Below are 9,330 nucleotides of genomic sequence, written 5' to 3' on the forward strand. Positions count from 1 at the left end.
ACCAAGGGAACGGGTTGCAGGAGACACTTTTTCTCTGCTTTCTCAGTTTTTTTCCTAGTGCCGGTTTGAAGTTCCTGCAGTTTTCACTGTAAAACCGAGTTGGAGCTAGTACCTCCCCATATATATGTATGGAATGGAGTTTGCAACTGAAAAGAAACTTTGTGTTCCCAACAAGCTAGATGAAGGACGGCTTTCACACACACTTATCTCTCAGAACTGAGCAAGTGGAGAGACGTTCGTTCATCTAGCACCAAGGGAACGGGTTGCAGGAGACACTTTTTCTCTGCTTTCTCAGTCTGTTTCCTAGTGCCGGTTTGAAGTTCCTGCAGTTTTCACTGTAAAACCGAGTTGGAGCTAGTACCTCCCCATATATATGTATGGAATGGAGTTTGCAACTGAAAAAAACTTTGTGATCCCAACAAGCTAGGTGAAGAACGGCTTTCACACACACTTATCTCTCAGAACTGAGCAAGTGGAGAGACGTTCGTTCATCTAGCACCAAGGGAACGGGTTGCAGGAGACACTTATTCTCTGCTTTCTCAGTCTGTTTCCTAGTGCCGGTTTGAAGTTCCTGCAGTTTTCACTGTAAAACCGAGTTGGAGCTAGTACCTCCCCATACATATGTATGGAATGGAGTTTGCACCTGAAAAGAAACTTTGTGTTCCCAACAAGCTAGGTGAAGAACGGCTTTCACACACACTTATCTCTCAGAACTGAGCAAGTGGAGAGACGTTCGTTCATCTAGCACCAAGGGAACGGGTTGCAGGAGACACTTTTTCTCTGCTTTCTCAGTCTGTTTCCTAGTGCCGGTTTGAAGTTCCTGCAGTTTTCACTGTAAAACCGAATTGAAGCTAGTACCTCCCCATATATATGTATGGAATGGAGTTTGCAACTGAAAAGAAACTTTGTGTTCCCAACAAGCTAGGTGAAGAACGGCTTTCACACACACTTATCTCTCAGAACTGAGCAAGTGGAGAGACGTTCGTTCATCTAGCACCAAGGGAACGGGTTGCAGGAGACACTTTTTCTCTGCTTTCTCAGTCTGTTTCCTAGTGCCGGTTTGAAGTTCCTGCAGTTTTCACTGTAAAACCGATTTGGAGCTAGTACCTCCACATATATATATGTATGGAATGGAGTTTGCAACTGAAAAGAAACTTTGTGTTCCCAACAAGCTAGATGAAGGACGGCTTTCACACACAATTATCTCTCAAAACTGAGCAAGTGGAGAGACGTTCGTTCATCTAGCACCAAGGGAACGGGTTGCAGGAGACACTTTTTCTCTGCTTTCTCAGTCTGTTTCCTAGTGCCGGTTTGAAGTTCCTGCAGTTTTCACTGTAAAACCGATTTGGAGCTAGTACCTCCCCATATATATGTATGGAATGGAGTTTGCAACTGAAAAGAATCTTTGTGTTCCCAACAAGCTAGGTGAAGAACGGCTTTCACACACAGTTATCTCTCAGAACTGAGCAAGTGGAGAGACGTTCGTTCATCTAGCACCAAGGGAACGGGTTGCAGGAGACACTTTTTCTCTGCTTTCTCAGTCTGTTTCCTAGTGCCGGTTTGAAGTTCCTGCAGTTTTCACTGTAAAACCGATTTGGAGCTAGTACCTCCACATATATATATGTATGGAATGGAGTTTGCAACTGAAAAGAAACTTTGTGTTCCCAACAAGCTAGATGAAGGACGGCTTTCACACACACTTATCTCTCAGAACTGAGCAAGTGGAGAGACGTTCGTTCATCTAGCACCAAGGGAACGGGTTGCAGGAGACACTTTTTCTCTGCTTTCTCAGTCTGTTTCCTAGTGCCGGTTTGAAGTTCCTGCAGTTTTCACTGTAAAACCGAGTTGGAGCTAGTACCTCCCCATATATATGTATGGAATGGAGTTTGCACCTGAAAAGAAACTTTGTGTTCCCAACAAGCTAGGTGAAGAACGGCTTTCACACACACTTATCTCTCAGAACTGAGCAAGTGGAGAGACGTTCGTTCATCTAGCACCAAGGGAACGGGTTGCAGGAGACACTTTTTCTCTGTTTTCTCAGTCTGTTTCCTAGTGCCGGTTTGAAGTTCCTGCAGTTTTCACTGTAAAACCGATTTGGAGCTAGTACCTCCCCATATATATGTATGGAATGGAGTTTGCAACTGAAAAGAAACTTTGTGTTCCCAACAAGCTAGGTGAAGAACGGCTTTCACACACACTTTTCTTTCAGAACTGAGCAAGTGGAGAGACGTTCGTTCATCTAGCACCAAGGGAACGGGTTGCAGGAGACACTTTTTCTCTGCTTTCTCAGTCTGTTTCCTAGTGCCGGTTTGAAGTTCCTGCAGTTTTCACTGTAAAACCGAGTTGGAGCTAGTACCTCCCCATATATATGTATGGAATGGAGTTTGCAACTGAAAAGAAACTTTGTGTTCCCAACAAGCTAGATGAAGGACGGCTTTCACACACACTTATCTCTCAGAACTGAGCAAGTGGAGAGACGTTCGTTCATCTAGCACCAAGGGAACGGGTTGCAGGAGACACTTTTTCTCTGCTTTCTCAGTCTGTTTCCTAGTGCCGGTTTGAAGTTCCTGCAGTTTTCACTGTAAAACCGAGTTGGAGCTAGTACCTCCCCATATATATGTATGGAATGGAGTTTGCAACTGAAAAAAACTTTGTGATCCCAACAAGCTAGGTGAAGAACGGCTTTCACACACACTTATCTCTCAGAACTGAGCAAGTGGAGAGACGTTCGTTCATCTAGCACCAAGGGAACGGGATGCAGGAGACACTTATTCTCTGCTTTCTCAGTCTGTTTCCTAGTGCCGGTTTGAAGTTCCTGCAGTTTTCACTGTAAAACCGAGTTGGAGCTAGTACCTCCCCATACATATGTATGGAATGGAGTTTGCACCTGAAAAGAAACTTTGTGTTCCCAACAAGCTAGGTGAAGAACGGCTTTCACACACACTTATCTCTCAGAACTGAGCAAGTGGAGAGACGTTCGTTCATCTAGCACCAAGGGAACGGGTTGCAGGAGACACTTTTTCTCTGCTTTCTCAGTCTGTTTCCTAGTGCCGGTTTGAAGTTCCTGCAGTTTTCACTGTAAAACCGAATTGAAGCTAGTACCTCCCCATATATATGTATGGAATGGAGTTTGCAACTGAAAAGAAACTTTGTGTTCCCAACAAGCTAGGTGAAGAACGGCTTTCACACACACTTATCTCTCAGAACTGAGCAAGTGGAGAGACGTTCGTTCATCTAGCACCAAGGGAACGGGTTGCAGGAGACACTATTTCTCTGCTTTCTCAGTCTGTTTCCTAGTGCCGGTTTGAAGTTCCTGCAGTTTTCACTGTAAAACCGATTTGGAGCTAGTACCTCCACATATATATATGTATGGAATGGAGTTTGCAACTGAAAAGAAACTTTGTGTTCCCAACAAGCTAGATGAAGGACGGCTTTCACACACAATTATCTCTCAAAACTGAGCAAGTGGAGAGACGTTCGTTCATCTAGCACCAAGGGAACGGGTTGCAGGAGACACTTTTTCTCTGCTTTCTCAGTCTGTTTCCTAGTGCCGGTTTGAAGTTCCTGCAGTTTTCACTGTAAAACCGATTTGGAGCTAGTACCTCCCCATATATATGTATGGAATGGAGTTTGCAACTGAAAAGAATCTTTGTGTTCCCAACAAGCTAGGTGAAGAACGGCTTTCACACACAGTTATCTCTCAGAACTGAGCAAGTGGAGAGACGTTCGTTCATCTAGCACCAAGGGAACGGGTTGCAGGAGACACTTTTTCTCTGCTTTCTCAGTCTGTTTCCTAGTGCCGGTTTGAAGTTCCTGCAGTTTTCACTGTAAAACCGATTTGGAGCTAGTACCTCCACATATATATATGTATGGAATGGAGTTTGCAACTGAAAAGAAACTTTGTGTTCCCAACAAGCTAGATGAAGGACGGCTTTCACACACACTTATCTCTCAGAACTGAGCAAGTGGAGAGACGTTCGTTCATCTAGCACCAAGGGAACGGGTTGCAGGAGACACTTTTTCTCTGCTTTCTCAGTCTGTTTCCTAGTGCCGGTTTGAAGTTCCTGCAGTTTTCACTGTAAAACCGAGTTGGAGCTAGTACCTCCCCATATATATGTATGGAATGGAGTTTGCACCTGAAAAGAAACTTTGTGTTCCCAACAAGCTAGGTGAAGAACGGCTTTCACACACACTTATCTCTCAGAACTGAGCAAGTGGAGAGACGTTCGTTCATCTAGCACCAAGGGAACGGGTTGCAGGAGACACTTTTTCTCTGTTTTCTCAGTCTGTTTCCTAGTGCCGGTTTGAAGTTCCTGCAGTTTTCACTGTAAAACCGATTTGGAGCTAGTACCTCCCCATATATATGTATGGAATGGAGTTTGCAACTGAAAAGAATCTTTGTGTTCCCAACAAGCTAGGTGAAGAACGGCTTTCACACACAGTTATCTCTCAGAACTGAGCAAGTGGAGAGACGTTCGTTCATCTAGCACCAAGGGAACGGGTTGCAGGAGACACTTTTTCTCTGCTTTCTCAGTCTGTTTCCTAGTGCCGGTTTGAAGTTCCTGCAGTTTTCACTGTAAAACCGAGTTGGAGCTAGTACCTCCCCATATATATGTATGGAATGGAGTTTGCAACTGAAAAGAAACTTTGTGTTCCCAACAAGCTAGATGAAGGACGGCTTTAACACACACTTATCTCTCAGAACTGAGCAAGTGGAGAGACGTTCGTTCATCTAGCACCAAGGGAACGGGTTGCAGGAGACACTTTTTCTCTGCTTTCTCAGTCTGTTTCCTAGTGCCGGTTTGAAGTTCCTGCAGTTTTCACTGTAAAACCGATTTGGAGCTAGTACCTCCCCATATATATGTATGGAATGGAGTTTGCAACTGAAAAGAAACTTTGTGTTCCCAAAAAGCTAGGTGAAGAACGGCTTTCACACACACTTATCTCTCAGAACTGAGCAAGTGGAGAGACGTTCGTTCATCTAGCACCAAGGGAACGGGTTGCAGGAGACACTTTTTCTCTGCTTTCTCAGTCTGTTTCCTAGTGCCGGTTTGAAGTTCCTGCAGTTTTCACTGTAAAACCGAATTGAAGCTAGTACCTCCCCATATATATGTATGGAATGGAGTTTGCAACTGAAAAGAAACTTTGTGTTCCCAACAAGCTATGTGAAGAACGGCTTTCACACACACTTATCTCTCAGAACTGAGCAAGTGGAGAGACGTTCGTTCATCTAGCACCAAGGGAACGGGTTGCAGGAGACACTTTTTCTCTGCTTTCTCAGTCTGTTTCCTAGTGCCGGTTTGAAGTTCCTGCAGTTTTCACTGTAAAACCGATTTGGAGCTAGTACCTCCACATATATATATGTATGGAATGGAGTTTGCAACTGAAAAGAAACTTTGTGTTCCCAACAAGCTAGGTGAAGGACGGCTTTCACACACACTTATCTCTCAGAACTGAGCAAGTGGAGAGACGTTCGTTCATCTAGCACCAAGGGAACGGGTTGCAGGAGACACTTTTTCTCTGCTTTCTCAGTCTGTTTCCTAGTGCCGGTTTGAAGTTCCTGCAGTTTTCACTGTAAAACCGATTTGGAGCTAGTACCTCCACATATATATATGTATGGAATGGAGTTTGCAACTGAAAAGAAACTTTGTGTTCCCAACAAGCTAGATGAAGGACGGCTTTCACACACACTTATCTCTCAGAACTGAGCAAGTGGAGAGACGTTCGTTCATCTAGCACCAAGGGAACGGGTTGCAGGAGACACTTTTTCTCTGCTTTCTCAGTCTGTTTCCTAGTGCCGGTTTGAAGTTCCTGCAGTTTTCACTGTAAAACCGAGTTGGAGCTAGTACCTCCCCATATATATGTATGGAATGGAGTTTGCACCTGAAAAGAAACTTTGTGTTCCCAACAAGCTAGGTGAAGAACGGCTTTCACACACACTTATCTCTCAGAACTGAGCAAGTGGAGAGACGTTCGTTCATCTAGCACCAAGGGAACGGGTTGCAGGAGACACTTTTTCTCTGTTTTCTCAGTCTGTTTCCTAGTGCCGGTTTGAAGTTCCTGCAGTTTTCACTGTAAAACCGATTTGGAGCTAGTACCTCCCCATATATATGTATGGAATGGAGTTTGCAACTGAAAAGAATCTTTGTGTTCCCAACAAGATAGGTGAAGAACGGCTTTCACACACAGTTATCTCTCAGAACTGAGCAAGTGGAGAGACGTTCGTTCATCTAGCACCAAGGGAACGGGTTGCAGGAGACACTTTTTCTCTGCTTTCTCAGTCTGTTTCCTAGTGCCGGTTTGAAGTTCCTGCAGTTTACACTGTAAAACCGATTTGGAGCTAGTACCTCCCCATATATATGTATGGAATGGAGTTTGCACCTGAAAAGAATCTTTGTGTTCCCAACAAGCTAGGTGAAGAACGGCTTTCACACACAGTTATCTCTCAGAACTGAGCAAGTGGAGAGACGTTCGTTCATCTAGCACCAAGGGAACGGGTTGCAGGAGACACTTTTTCTCTGCTTTCTCAGTCTGTTTCCTAGTGCCGGTTTGAAGTTCCTGCAGTTTTCACTGTAAAACCGATTTGGAGCTAGTACCTCCACATATATATATGTATGGAATGGAGTTTGCAACTGAAAAGAAACTTTGTGTTCCCAACAAGCTAGATGAAGGACGGCTTTCACACACACTTATCTCTCAGAACTGAGCAAGTGGAGAGACGTTCGTTCATCTAGCACCAAGGGAACGGGTTGCAGGAGACACTTTTTCTCTGCTTTCTCAGTCTGTTTCCTAGTGCCGGTTTGAAGTTCCTGCAGTTTTCACTGTAAAACCGAGTTGGAGCTAGTACCTCCCCATATATATGTATGGAATGGAGTTTGCACCTGAAAAGAAACTTTGTGTTCCCAACAAGCTAGGTGAAGAACGGCTTTCACACACACTTATCTCTCAGAACTGAGCAAGTGGAGAGACGTTCGTTCATCTAGCACCAAGGGAACGGGTTGCAGGAGACACTTTTTCTCTGTTTTCTCAGTCTGTTTCCTAGTGCCGGTTTGAAGTTCCTGCAGTTTTCACTGTAAAACCGATTTGGAGCTAGTACCTCCCCATATATATGTATGGAATGGAGTTTGCAACTGAAAAGAATCTTTGTGTTCCCAACAAGATAGGTGAAGAACGGCTTTCACACACAGTTATCTCTCAGAACTGAGCAAGTGGAGAGACGTTCGTTCATCTAGCACCAAGGGAACGGGTTGCAGGAGACACTTTTTCTCTGCTTTCTCAGTCTGTTTCCTAGTGCCGGTTTGAAGTTCCTGCAGTTTTCACTGTAAAACCGAGTTGGAGCTAGTACCTCCCCATATATATGTATGGAATGGAGTTTGCAACTGAAAAGAAACTTTGTGTTCCCAACAAGCTAGATGAAGGACGGCTTTCACACACACTTATCTCTCAGAACTGAGCAAGTGGAGAGACGTTCGTTCATCTAGCACCAAGGGAACGGGTTGCAGGAGACACTTTTTCTCTGCTTTCTCAGTCTGTTTCCTAGTGCCGGTTTGAAGTTCCTGCAGTTTTCACTGTAAAACCGATTTGGAGCTAGTACCTCCCCATATATATGTATGGAATGGAGTTTGAAACTGAAAAGAAACTTTGTGTTCCCAAAAAGCTAGGTGAAGAACGGCTTTCACACACACTTATCTCTCAGAACTGAGCAAGTGGAGAGACGTTCGTTCATCTAGCACCAAGGGAACGGGTTGCAGGAGACACTTTTTCTCTGCTTTCTCAGTCTGTTTCCTAGTGCCGGTTTGAAGTTCCTGCAGTTTTCACTGTAAAACCGATTTGGAGCTAGTACCTCCCCATATATATGTATGGAATGGAGTTTGCAACTGAAAAGAAACTTTGTGTTCCCAACAAGCTATGTGAAGAACGGCTTTCACACACACTTATCTCTCAGAACTGAGCAAGTGGAGAGACGTTCGTTCATCTAGCACCAAGGGAACGGGTTGCAGGAGACACTTTTTCTCTGCTTTCTCAGTCTGTTTCCTAGTGCCGGTTTGAAGTTCCTGCAGTTTTCACTGTAAAACCGATTTGGAGCTAGTACTTCCACATATATATATGTATGGAATGGAGTTTGCAACTGAAAAGAAACTTTGTGTTCCCAACAAGCTAGATGAAGGACGGCTTTCACACACACTTATCTCTCAGAACTGAGCAAGTGGAGAGACGTTCGTTCATCTAGCACCAAGGGAACGGGTTGCAGGAGACACTTTTTCTCTGCTTTCTCAGTCTGTTTCCTAGTGCCGGTTTGAAGTTCCTGCAGTTTTCACTGTAAAACCGAGTTGGAGCTAGTACCTCCCCATATATATGTATGGAATGGAGTTTGCACCTGAAAAGAAACTTTGTGTTCCCAACAAGCTAGGTGAAGAACGGCTTTCACACACACTTATCTCTCAGAACTGAGCAACTGGAGAGACGTTCGTTCATCTAGCACCAAGGGAACGGGTTGCAGGAGACACTTTTTCTCTGCTTTCTCAGTCTGTTTCCTAGTGCCGGTTTGAAGTTCCTGCAGTTTTCACTGTAAAACCGATTTGGAGCTAGTACCTCCCCATATATATGTATGGAATGGAGTTTGCAACTGAAAAGAATCTTTGTGTTCCCAACAAGCTAGGTGAAGAACGGCTTTCACACACACTTATCTCTCAGAACTGAGCAAGTGGAGAGACGTTCGTTCATCTAGCACCAAGGGAACGGGTTGCAGGAGACACTTTTTCTCTGCTTTCTCAGTCTGTTTCCTAGTGCCGGTTTGAAGTTCCTGCAGTTTTCACTGTAAAACCGAGTTGGAGCTAGTACCTCCCCATATATATGTATGGAATGGAGTTTGCAACTGAAAAGAAACTTTGTGTTCCCAACAAGCTAGATGAAGGACGGCTTTAACACACACTTATCTCTCAGAACTGAGCAAGTGGAGAGACGTTCGTTCATCTAGCACCAAGGGAACGGGTTGCAGGAGACACTTTTTCTCTGCTTTCTCAGTCTGTTTCCTAGTGCCGGTTTGAAGTTCCTGCAGTTTTCACTGTAAAACCGAGTTGGAGCTAGTACCTCCCCATATATATGTATGGAATGGAGTTTGCACCTGAAAAGAAACTTTGTGTTCCCAACAAGCTAGGTGAAGAACGGCTTTCACACACACTTATCTCTCAGAACTGAGCAACTGGAGAGACGTTCGTTCATCTAGCACCAAGGGAACGGGTTGCAGGAGACACTTTTTCTCTGCTTTCTCAGTCTGTTTCCTAGTGCCGGTTTGAAGTTCCTGCAGTTTTCACTGTAAAACCGATTTGG

The sequence above is a fragment of the Camelus dromedarius genome, unplaced genomic scaffold (assembly GCF_036321535.1).
Source record: "Camelus dromedarius isolate mCamDro1 unplaced genomic scaffold, mCamDro1.pat HAP1_SCAFFOLD_46, whole genome shotgun sequence".
Lineage (NCBI taxonomy): Eukaryota > Metazoa > Chordata > Mammalia > Artiodactyla > Camelidae > Camelus > Camelus dromedarius.